Genomic DNA, 12,891 nt, shown 5'->3' with positions numbered 1-12,891 from the left:
AAAAAATATCTTAAAACAAAACAAAAAAACACGGACGGACTTTCATTCAGGAGACCGCAGTTCATGTCCAACGTGAACCAAAAGTCAATGTAGTTTTAATGAGACATTACGCAATTTACGGTGCACTGACGTCACTCACATGACATACTTATGTTACACCATGTTATGTAATGAATGTATTTATTTTAACCTAACCAGGTAGTTTTGTTGCTAAGTATGGTTTAGGTTTGTGGCCTGTGTGTTGCTATGAGATGCCAAGGAGCATGACAATTACTTTGAATTTGACGACTTGGGATGAGAACAGGTTGATGCCTAAGTACAGCCTCATGCTGCTAGAATAAGAAATGTATTAATGTGTACATTTGGTTCAGCCCTGTGTATTTGTACTCTTGAACAAATATAGTTGAATCATTGCAAAAGGCAAATTTTCAGGATATTTTTTTTACTTTTCTGAACGTGTTAGGTTCATAATGGGGCCATTGACCAGCTTGAGCTCACCTCACACTCCCACTGACACCTGCAACACCCTGCAAATTGGCAGGCGGCAGCGGTCTAATATACTGAGCTGTGAAGTGTTCATAAATCTCTTGCAGCCTCACTAATAACAGCCTGGAGGCCACTGAAGAGACAAGGCCTCTCCTGATACATAGTTTTTTTTTCACTCACAGAAATAATATCCTTGTTTATTGTATATCCTGCATTTTAAAATAAATATATATAGGATTTTTCAACAAAGGCAGAAAAAAGGAAAAAGAGGAGACTGATAAAATACCAGAAATACTGAGAGCAGTCAAATTGATCCAGTCTTTCGGATAATGACAAATGCAGCACAAAAATCTGACATGATATATACTGAAGCAATTTAGAAAAGGTCAAACAATTCCACACAGAAATATCCTGTATACACCTATATATTTTCTTGCCTGTAAAATTAAAGCCTGTTGGTAACCACTAAGTGAAAGTTTGTAACTCTAGATGACCTTGCAGTCACATGGCCGGCAGCACCAACGTGTTAATGAAAGTGACACGTACTCAGCTCAACCTGAAACCCGAGTCTTAAACAAATACATACAAATCACTGCCCTGATGTGTCCAACACCGCCTCCACAGTGCCCGGTCTGAAAGACGACATGGGAGAGAGCAGCTCTCCCTCCGTCCTTACAGGTAAATACACCTGTATATTTATAATTTTATGCAAACATTATATAAATATTGTCACAAAGCCGTTGACATAAAGTTGGAGCGCGCTGACTGCTGGTGCCTCCAGTAGTTTAGAGCGATACACAAAGAGCTCTCTGTGGAGCACGTAAGCATTCACACATGCTCAACACTACGCACTCACACACATACATTGTGTTGGAACCTCGCTGCCATTAACATTTGTAGCCACGTTTACAATTTGCCCAGCAGATATGGCCACAAAGTTTTCATTATATAAACATAAGACTTATGATTTCTCCACTAAATGTTAAAATATCGCCCGATTCATCTCATGTTTCCCAGGTGGATTTATTTTTATTATTTTTAAAGAATAGTCTGGGTGCGTCAGGGGTCAGGAGTGTGGCGCTGAACATGCCATTTTTCCAAACACGAGCTGAATGTGTGTGTGTTAGGGCCCATGTGCTAGTGATTTCACCACTCTCCTCTGTGTATGCTGGGCTGACAGGGGCTGAGGTCTGGGCGGCCTGGTGCCGGCACCACCACTGTCAACAGGGGCCCCAAGCAGCTGATACAAAGAAGGTGTGCTGGTTGCTGATTGGTTGTTGTCCTCACTGAGATGATACACTTAAACAGCGTGTCATGCTCTCCCCAGACTCAGAAAAGGTTGCACTGAGGACAATATTACAAAATATTTGTATGTAAGAAGATCGTTACCAATTTCATGTTTGTCAAATATAAGGCTGTAACCAGCAGCTGGCTAGCTTAGCTTAGCATAAAGACTGGAAACAAGTAGAAACTGCTAGCCTGGTTCTGACCTGAGGTAACAAAATCTGCCTCTTAAGCTCATTCTGCACATAACTTTTCTTTCTACCAAACTACACCCACCAACCGAATCACTGCGCAGACAGAAGTATGCATCTACTGCTAGCTCACCTAGCACCACTGAGCTAGCTAACATTACAGCTCAGCAGAGGAGGACGCCATTAAAGTTTACATCCTGTGCTGTCGGAAGCCCCTCCTCTATGAGTAGATGCACGTTTCCCTCTGTGCAGTGATACTGTTTGTGGATGTAGTTTGGTAGAACCAAAATAGTTCTTCACAAAACCGCTCACAACAAGGTCTGTGGATTATTTTGAGTAAGCGGGTCACGATTTCTGGAAAGAGACATTGTTGATGAGTTTTTAAATGTATTTTTTGAACACCACAAGCTGAGTGACATCTGGTTCCAGTATATTTGAGAGAAGGCAGACATCTCTACAGCTGATATCTCCAACAATCAGCAACTCACACCAAAACAATCTAGGCTGATAAATAGCTCTACAGGTAAGTATGCTGCATTTTAATGCTGTAGATGTTTAAGGTTGTGCTCATTACAACTCCTTCATACACTGTTAGGTAGTTTAATCAACAGCAATGCATCATATTCTATAACATAATCATGTGTTTGTGGTGCGGCTGTGAGAACCACTCATCTCTAAAAATTCAATTTATCATGGTGTCAGAAAAACAGCCCTGTTTTCAGCTTTGTGATTTTCAAGCTGATCCAAAAGGGTTTTTAAAGAGTTTGATTTAACTTGAGAAGCTACAGAATTTTAAAGAAACTTCAGAAACATTCAAAATCAACACATATATGGTACATGGTTTTCACTGGACAGGAAATGGATGAAAATTACAATCTGTAAAGTAAATAAAGCTGTCAGATAAATGTAGTGGATTAAAATGTAAAATATTTACCCCTGAGATGTAGTGAAGCAGAAGTATAAACTTGCATAAAACAGAAATAGTCAAGTACAATACCTGGAATGTATATGTAAGTACAGTGCTTGATTGATTAAGTGTAAAAACGCTAATCAGTTCCTTTAAATATTTAAATGAACAGAGAGTAAGGTTTAAGGGGAGTTAGTTGCATTTAGCTGTGAGGTTTGCAGATTGCAACCAGCTCAAACATTTGGTTAGACTTCCTTCAATGTTCATTGTTCAGGAGGTTTTTACCGGGAGCCGGACAAATCAGTGATTCTGCGACATTGTTTGGCTCATTGCAGACAGTCCGCTAGCCCAATACCTGTTAATGTGTGCCTACTTCTTTTCTGATCCAGCCGTTCAGGAGATCTTTACTGGGACGAGTTATCTGTGGAGGTCTCCTCCTCTCCAAAACAAACAGATCTGGCGATAGAAACCAGGAGAAACACTGAATAAAACAGTTCTACCTTAAGAAAAGAATCTTACTATAATGGCCAAAGCAAGAACGTTGTTGGCCCTTTCTAGAGCCAGTGTTTGGTTTGTTTGTTCTGGGCTGTTGTAGAAATATGGCGATGTGACATAGCAATTTCCGTGGGTGAGGACATGCTCCTTATGTAGATATAAATAGCTAATTTCAAGGTTTCTCACAATATATGCCCCTAAATCCGACACAATGGACCTTTAAAAGTTCACAAACTGATTTAATATCAAAAATGCACTTACATGCTGGCAGCCCTGAACGCACCGTGTACTTGTCTACACATGTAGTCGCTCCATACAACGAGTCAGTTTTCCTAAACAACCACTACAAGCAGGTGCAGACTCCCTCTTGGACCTCTGGAGTCCAGGATGTTGCTGTCTGTCTGGAGGCGTCTCTGCTGTTTGTCTGGCTCATCCAGACAGAATCCACATAAGACCTGTTGTGGCCCATTTGTCTCCTCACCAATCCGTTTCAGGCGGATTCTTCTGGGGTTATGTAAGTCTCTGGGTGTGAGGAAAAAGGAGACTGGAAACTTCTTCAAATCCCAGTGGATGTGTGCGGCGTCATCTGATTAGTGAACGACACGCTGTCGGTCTGGGGAATGTTATGACAGGATCCACATCCTCTTTAGCGCTAAGCAGATGTTCCAAATTATGCTATGAGAAGTATTAATCTTTTTCTACGCAGGGAGGGGAAAGGTGTGAACAGCAACTTCCACTAAAACAGTGGATTTATTATGATAGCTTCAGTGATTCATCTTCTAATAGCTGTTCATACGCAGAGCGCTGACATTTACTCTCTACAGATGTGCACCTGTTTGAATGCACAAATGTTAAACTGAATGGCGTAACACACTGTTCACATACATGTGCACATGACTACAAATATGTGTGTTTGTGTGACCTGATTTCTCTAAGTTGATCCAGAGGGGGGCAGTGTCTCAAAAGGCATCAGAATTTACAACACCATCAACTTGAATTCTGTTATTCCTCCGTGACATGGATTTAAATCTTGTACAGAATATATCACAAAAATAATGCAAGAAAAGTGATTTTAACTCTCTTAAATCCCACTTTAAAGAACAGACACACTGGACTTCAATAATTGACAACTAAGAGGTGCAAACAGATTGTGTTCCTGCAATGTTTTGCCATTAACCTATTAAATTAAAGTACTTCTCTAATGTGAGGGCCTCAAAAATAAGCTCTCAAAGTGTCACTTTGGGACGCTGCTTTTAAAACACAACATGCCTTATTCTGTTACAGAGCAAACACTGATTTTGCAGCTCCTAATTTTTGACGCCTAAGAGGAAATTCGAGCTCTGAATCATACAGTCCTTATTTATGAGGCTTGAGGAAAGACTTTTTTTTGCTCAGTTTTTCATTTTAATGACATTGGCAACAGGAGAAGGTCCAAAGAGGCCTGACCTCATCACAGTTAGCAGCTCCCGTGTTCGTGTGGCTCACATTTGCTGTTTTATTGTCCGCCTGTTCTTGGTTCTTGGCTAAACCCGCTCGCACTCACACAAGTGTTCTGAGATCATATTTGGATGTCGGAGTAACAATCCTCTTGAGCCGGGTGATGAGAGTGTACTTGGGAGTTTGCTTTCACGTAAGCCGAATTTCAGCAGTGTTTGGAGTGGTTTTAAGGTTCTTGTTTAGAGCTGTTTGTGGCTCCGATGCCTGAAACCCAAGAAGGTCACCGTGTTTTCATTCGGTCATCACTGCAGGTGGTTGTATTTGTGTGTGGAGGCCTGCTGAGATAACATAACAGCCTCCAGTAGATGGTAGTAGTGGGTAACTCTAAACAAGGTTTCAGCACTGCAGAGGGTATTTGAATTAGTTTATTCATTAATCAAGGTAACATGTGATTTAATACTTTAGCTGTTTAAAGGACACCCTGATGCTGTGATACATTAAGGAACATATTTTGGTTAAATTTGTTCCTCCAGGCACCAAACCTAAAAAAACAAAAATGCACTTATAGTAATTACATAGTACAGTTGCTACACTCGAGGTGATGACAGAGTGGAAATTAGTTTGTAAAAAGAAAAATGTGACCCCTGGGTAACTGGGATACTTAATATTTTTGACATACAGTAAGGTGGCATGAGTTCCTCAGTGGAGGATATTAGAAGAGGCCTTAAGTCCAGTAATTAGAGAATTTCCCCTCAACTTGGAGTGTGACACATATGAGAAGATACTTTTCTGGACATTCATCATGCTAAGTCCCTAAGCGCCTGTGTCCACGTAGCGTTTCTGTGGCAGAAAACCTGTGGCAGGGGACTGAGAAGTGCTTCATCAAAAAAAGCACTCCTAGCGTCTTTCTTAAAGATGCTATGTTAACAGGGGGCTGACTACACAACTGACAAACTTGTCCAAGATGGCACTGTATCAGTATGATGATAAAAGCCTAACACTGACCAGCAACATTCAGTGTCCGGCTGATCAGCTCCCAAATGTCAGCTTTTTGTCAGTTTTTGTCCGACATGTCATATGGCCTGGATAGGCCAATAAGCTTCTCCTCCGTTTTCTTGGTCGCGCCCTGGATGATTGGCTGCCTGAAAGGAGCAACAGTGACGGCACCAGCGCCTTCCTGGAAATGCAACCACACAAAACAAAAGACAAAAGATGCTGGGTGTAGCACGTTTTCTGGTGGCAGCCACATAAGCTGTGTCCTCGATGGAAAAAGATGCTGTCACTCAGAAAAAAACCAAAAACAAAACTCTGTGTGGGTGCATGGCCTAACTAGACAATTGGAGCATAAGATGAAAGATGATGCAGGCGCTGCACTGGACCATCATGGTGAAGAGGGAGCTGAGCCAGAAGGCGAAGCTTCTGATTTACTGGTCCATCTACGTCCCAACCCTCACCTATGGTCATGAGCTCTGGGTAGTGACCAAAAGAATGAGATCGCGAATCCAAGCGGCCAAAATGAGTTGCCTCAAAGATAGGGTAAGGAGCTCGGACATTTGAAGGGAGCTCCAAGTAGAGCTGCTGCTCCTTCGCATCGAAAGGGGTCAGTTGAGGTGGTTCAGGCATCTGATCAGGATGCCTCCTGGGCACCTCCCGCTGGAGGTGTTCCAGGCACGTCCCACTGGTAGGAGGCCCCGGGGTAGACCCAGAACATGCTGGAGGGATTACATATCTCATCTGGCCTGGGAACACCTTGGGGTCCTCCAGGAGGAGCTGGAAAGAGTTGCTGAGGAGAGGGACGTCTGGGGTGCTTTGCTTGGCCTGCTGCCCTCACAACCCGGCCCTGGATAAGTGGATGAAAATGGGTGGATGGATGGAGGCTAGCCAACTTACTACCAATAGAATTGTGCAAAAGGCTGTTTCAGTGTGATTGTTGTTTGTTGTGTTGAGTCTTTCTGCCCCCTAGTGGTTGAATTCTTTTGACTGTAGCTCTAAAATATTCCCATTAGCTTGACTCTGTTTGCCACCATTCATTTTGCTTTAAGTCCCAGCATTAATGTCACTACTGGTGAGAACCTTGATGTGAAATTTTTTTTTAAAAAAAACTATCGCTTCAAACCTGCATTAAGTGATTTTTTTCGGTGGTTTGGGGGCAAGAGTCACAAGCTATGAACGCAATACTGACATTATCATCTTATAAAGTTGTATAACAAATAGTTGCTACTTGACATTGAGCATATTTATTGCAACATTAGAATTTATATAGAGTCACATCTCTGGCCAGCTGGCAAATGTATGCTAGCAAAATCCATAACAGTACACAACCAACTGTTTGCCGTATGTTGCTGGGAAGCTTGTGTACAGTGGGTTTTTAGAGTGTATTTGATGAAAACAGCTGCTTGCTGCTGCTGGAAATGAGGCTGATGAGAGAAGATCGTACGAACCAAAACAGTTCCTGGTCTTTAAACCAAAACAATGAGCTGAAAGACTCTAAAATGCTCTGTAGCACTGATTGGAACTGCAGAGTTGGGTGATAATTATTAATATTAAAAACTGTGATTAGGGAAGCTTTAAGTTCACGAGGAATAAAGTTCAGATATAATTCTATACGCTGTGCTCAGGCTTTATAGCCGTGGCTCACCTGTGAATGTTCAGACGAAGACCTCTCACTGAAGAGCCCAGTGTTTTCATAAGTTAATGATTTCCTCTTTGAACAAAAACACGCGCACAGGAAAACTGAATTCTTCATACCTGTTATCACGCACCATGCCCCTCAGAGCTTAACTCTGTTCAGGCTCATGTTCTTCCAATTTTCTTTAAAGGCAGCAAATCCAATTGATACCGTTCCTAACTAAGATAAAAGAGCCAGTTGTTTTGGCCTGATGTCATCTCTAACAGTAATGAAATTGTCCCAGTGGGGGGGATCTGGTAAAAGTTTAACACAGATGATATTTATTGACAGTATATCTGGATGCAAAAAAATTTACTGAACAGATGGCCTTTAATGAAAGAGCAGCCTTTAATAGGTAATATTTAAACATCTTCCTGCCAGATGAATTTTTTTTTACAGTCTTTGATGGTGTTTTCTAAATGCCAGCCGTGAGATAAATCAGAAGAAATCTAGTGTTATGTTCAATAAAATCTTCAGGATAATTCTATTTCCACTTTTACCTTTTATCCATTTAAGTATTGTTTGCACTGTGTGTGCGTATCCCGTGCCGAAATTGTCGACAGGATTGTTTCCAGGAGGTCATAATGAAACGCAGATCATTTCATCGCAGCGTAAACTAATAAAGGAGGACAAACAACAGCTCACGAACATAATCAAACCTGACGACAAGTGACAGCCGAGCATTAGCTGCATTTCACAAAATTAACATTTAACTCTCCACCAGGGCTAAAAGTCACATTTGAAAGGGCTATGAGTAGTTCATGGAAGCGATTATATGGCTGGCCTGTGGCCCTGTGAAGACCCTAACAGAGACAGGAGGTCAGAGGTCATGCAGACCATTAGCGGCATCATTATGGGGCTTCGCTTCACATTTACTTGCTGCAGACAGAACAGAACCAGAGCTAGAGCTGAAACAAAGACAAGATTAGGGCCCTTGAAGCCGTCAGGAACCCTCTGCAGCAACACATTATATGTATGCATGTGTTTCTTTAAGAGCATTAGCCACTTGCCATCATTTCCCCCACTTCATTATAGATGTGTCTCTGCAGAGAGTGAGCCTGATGCGGCAGCTGAATACATACAATTCATCATAATCCAGTTGATCTCTGAGATGTTTGCTGGAGCTTTAGCAAGCTTGATTTCCCTGATAACCCAGTTTGTAGAGGCTTAGACGTGCGGTAGAATGTGTCGGAGAGTAATCTTAGGAAGGAGCGCTGTGAGACGGTTGCTTTAAAGAGTCCAGGGTTGAGTTACAGTTATCAGCTAACAATAGCGCCACATATGATCCTCTCCATCTCTCTCGCTCTGCTGATAATTTAAGCAAAATGAGAGGCGTGTTTGCGGTGTCCGTCGTCTCTGTCTGCGTCCCTTTAGGAAGCTAAGAGCTCTGTTTCATATTCATGGGCTGATGGGGGATGGTGTGGTGAGAGGAATTTCACCCACCTCACTTGTCCACCACTGCTTGTGTATTGTCACACTTTGGAAACGCGCACAAACGGTGTGCACGCACAGACACATCAGCACACAAAGCCCGTGGAATGGTTTGTGACTCTAATGGCCCTTCCTTTGGGGGCACTTTTAATTGTTTGGTCATCGTCTCCATGCTCAGTGTGTCACAGTCAATAAAGCCACATTAGAGGAGACAGGAGGTGAGGGGTGAGGGGGCCGACACAGGGGGTTAGGACCTTGGCGTGGAGAGAATATAAAGCGACTAAACCCTCCCAGAGTGGCATTCTCCGCTATCAGAGCTGTGTGGAGGACGGGCTGTCACTGTGGCCCATTGTGAGGCCAATGACTCATTCTTACTCAGGGTACAACCTTAAAAAGTCCCAAGGATTTCACAAAGTGGGGACAAACCTCTTGGATTTGCTTCAGCTCATGTGTATATGAGCATTTGCATGTGTGTACGCTGATTTTAAATGAGAAAAGGCCACACTGCAGCCCCACAACCATACCCTTCATTTAGCCAACACATAAGTCATGATCAGATATCCTTTACCTCTTGCAAACCATATAATTTTTGGTAACCTTTGCTAATGCGTAGAAAAATAACACAGAGCCTCTCAGGCAGAAAATAAACCAAGCTGAGATTTAATTTGTCTCATATGTTGCAGCAAAGGGCTCTTACATGCATGGCTGCAGCTCCTTATTTGATGTAACTTGCTTTTAAGCCGCTGTCAGTGATAGCCATAACATGTCACCAGAACCTGGGAAGTGTGTGATGGTGACTGCGATAACCCTGTGGCTCAGTCTCAGAGATCCCCGGTCTTAACTGTCACTCTCAGCATCTGCAGACCACCAAGCGAGTCCCTCTGACCTCCCTGCGACCTGCTCCACCTCACTGTCATGAACTCTGCTCACCACACACCCACCTATCTGTCTAATGGAGGCCAGTATGCCATTCTACCCCACACCTCATACAGTTTTATGTTCATACAGAGTTCTATCCATGTTAAATAATGCAATCGTATCCTCTAACTCTGGACGATGTACCAGATCAAGTATCTTGATTTTTTAGACAAACCCTCCAAAACACATTCATATAAAGAGAGTTTCCGTTCATGTTCACAAACAAGACCTCTGTCTACATCTACTTCCCAGACCTTAAGTCAAAGTTCAGCTGGACTCTGACAGCTGCATCGTCTTGGTAACATGGTCCTGTAGTATCTGATGAACAAACGTTGCACACTCATGACCTTATCTCTCCCAAATAGACTGACTGGTGAGCCTGTTGGCTTAAGTGCCAACATATGCAGGCAGTTCCATTGAGCGGCAACCTCCAGGGCTAAAAAATGACTCCAACACGTAGTGCCAAAATTGCAGCTCCTCTAATGGCCACTTGAGGCCGGCTCCAGAACCCAAACTTTACAGAAGAAATAAACATGTTTACAGCTTGGTAAAAAACACTGATTTAGTCTTTAAGGCTAATTTCCCAATTCATGACAACTGTACGGGGTTATTACAGCTTAAAGTTATGCATAACTAAGTGCGGGGCTGCTTTAGTAACAGTCTGTTGAAGAGTCAGATCCACCCTCTTGTCCAAATATGGTCACCTCCAAATGGAAATGGAAGTCCACAAACCCATGGGTGACATTATGGTGGCTGTGTCCATTATTTTATACAGTCTATGAGTTCCATGTACCATCATGTACGATTACCGCAAAAACATGTCATCCATCAGTGGATCAATGCATGTCTACCAACTTAAACTTTGAGGAAGTGGTTAAACATGATGAAACCACACACTCTAACAGAACGGTTAAGCCTCACAATTATTACCCAAACAAGTTAATCATTTTCTTTACCAGCTTTCCCGCTATTAAAGATTGATCCGATCTTATTTTGGTCAGGCAGCAGGCAGACAATTCACAGGGCTGACACAGACAAATCCTTCACATTTAAATTCACGTTCGACTGTGACATGATTGGTATTTTGCATGAGAAACACAAAACCGAACATGCTGCCTCTCGTTTGAGTCAAATAACTGTATATTGAACTTGAATGTTTGGACACCATGTCTGGAGCCGAATGTTATGTAACTTGTTTGTTTTTTTAACTATGCTTCCACCAGAACTATTTTTGTTGTGGTTAAATATGTTTCAAGCAATCTTAGTCAATATCAGTGAAAATAAGGACCGGCATTAAAGTCCTATTGTGTATCAAAGCTGAATTAAAAAATGGCTGGCCCAATTAAAGCACGTATTTGGGTGAAACTATGTGTGTATGAGGGTCAAATGTCACTCAGTGAGACTGTGTTGGTGGCCTTACCTTTGCTAAAAACTACAATATATGTGTATTTCCTGTTACATTTATACAGACTATTTTTTATTTACTTTTATTGTACCTGAAAATGGGCTGTTGATGATTATTTGCATGTTACGTTTTGTGAATGAATGCACACTGCCACTAGGAGGCTCTTACTGGGGACTGAATAAAGTGAACACAGACCAGATTATTGGACTTCACTGGTGCCCCTCCCTGCTCTGTGTCTGAGGACAAGTCTCTGTTGGACACATAACTCAGAAGTGGTTCTTGGACATACTGTTCACTCCATATAAATCCTGCTCGTTTTATGAGCCCCTGGTTTACTAAAGCTGTCCCCTTCTCACACACACACTTACAGACACGCACACACACATACGCACACGCACAGAGACAGACAGACAGACAGACAGACAGACAGACAGACACACACACACACACACACACACACACACACACACACAGCCCAGTCAGGTCTCCACTGGGAAGGTCACACACCTCAGCCATATTTTGAGACTTCAGATGTGTCTTTCGGAGTAAAAAAAACACCAAACTGACTCATTGCACAAAAATCTTTTTCTGTTACGTGTGCCTTTGTTATGTGTTACTAAACACTGTCTAACGCTGTCTTTTCTCATATGAACTTCGCTGCCCTTTCACACATGTAGAATGCAACAACAGATTGTTCATGTCAGACGCATTCTCACCCCTTGAAAATACTCCATCTGGTTCAGGCGAGGGGTCGCCCAGAATAAAGCGTGCAGGAAGCAGGGCACGACGCAAAAAGTTCGCAGCGGAAATAGCACTGTTTTGTTCATATAGCTGCTTCGTAATTTGGTCATTAAAAAACACAAGCTGTTGCCATTCCTTGAAAATGTCTGATGATTTTGGGAATGGCGTTACCGATAGAAGTTCCTGTATCTCATTGTCTCTCCAGTTAGACATTTTTGTTGCCATCTACGTGTAAATGATACTTCTTCCATATTCTTTCACCCCAGTTGCATGATAGAAATCGCTATAAAAATTTGTTGTTACGTTTAACAAAACTAGGTGGTTAGGTTTAGGAAAAAAACATCATGGTTTGACTTTAAATAAATACTTTTGTTACTAACGTAACGTCGCATTATGTCACATGAAAGACTTTCTTCCCCCGTTAAACTGATTTTTTGGCTAGTTTTTCCTTATTCGCTGTGAGGGTCCAGGGACAGCCCTCTGAAGCAAGTTGTAATTTGTGATATTGGGCTTTGTAAATAAAACTAAACTGACTTGAATACAACACTAGTGTAGTATGCTTCACATACTAGTGTACTATGCTATGTTAGGGTTGGGTCGGTATGAGAAAAAAAAACAACAGGCTTTGTTTTTGTGAAAAACCGCATCAAGTCGGTAATACCGGATTTTCGCCACTTGGGGGCGCAATTGACTCATTTAAAATAAAAAACAACCATAGGACAACAGAGTGACAGTAACACTTTGTTTCTTTATTTCTTTACAAATAAATTTGCAGGTTTAGCTTACTCAATCAGTGTAAACAAGGGTTGCCTCCTTCGTCTGGCACAAAGCCAAAGTGTTACCATATTGGCGCATTCTTTGATTTCTTCGAGACTAAATTGTCCGCCATTATCAACTCCCCGTCACTGTTAAACAAACTCCAGGCTAC

General features: G+C 42.1%; 1 protein-coding gene across 4 annotated transcripts in view; it reads right to left on the bottom strand.

Moving 5' to 3' along the window:
• The window catches only part of LOC126397199 (chymotrypsin-like elastase family member 3B), a 77,465-nt gene that overhangs the window by 24,253 nt on the left and 40,321 nt on the right, over window positions 1-12,891 (bottom strand). For 2 of the 4 annotated variants that reach the window (XM_050055791.1, XM_050055795.1), the window contains exons 1-2: window positions 3,625-3,857; window positions 3,224-3,324 (exon numbers count right to left, since the gene is read on the bottom strand). The exons of 1 other annotated variant lie outside the window; for it this stretch is intronic. The gene's annotated coding sequence lies outside the window, so the exon portion shown is untranslated. Of the gene's footprint in view, window positions 1-3,223; window positions 3,325-3,624; window positions 3,858-12,891 lie in introns of those variants that run through there. One more of the 4 variants, XM_050055794.1, reaches the window with a different exon arrangement.

This window comes from Epinephelus moara, chromosome 10 (assembly GCF_006386435.1).
Source record: "Epinephelus moara isolate mb chromosome 10, YSFRI_EMoa_1.0, whole genome shotgun sequence".
NCBI classification, from domain to species: domain Eukaryota; kingdom Metazoa; phylum Chordata; class Actinopteri; order Perciformes; family Serranidae; genus Epinephelus; species Epinephelus moara.
The sequence above is the reverse complement of the archived record's forward strand: the minus strand, read 5'-3'. Positions and strand labels throughout refer to the sequence as shown.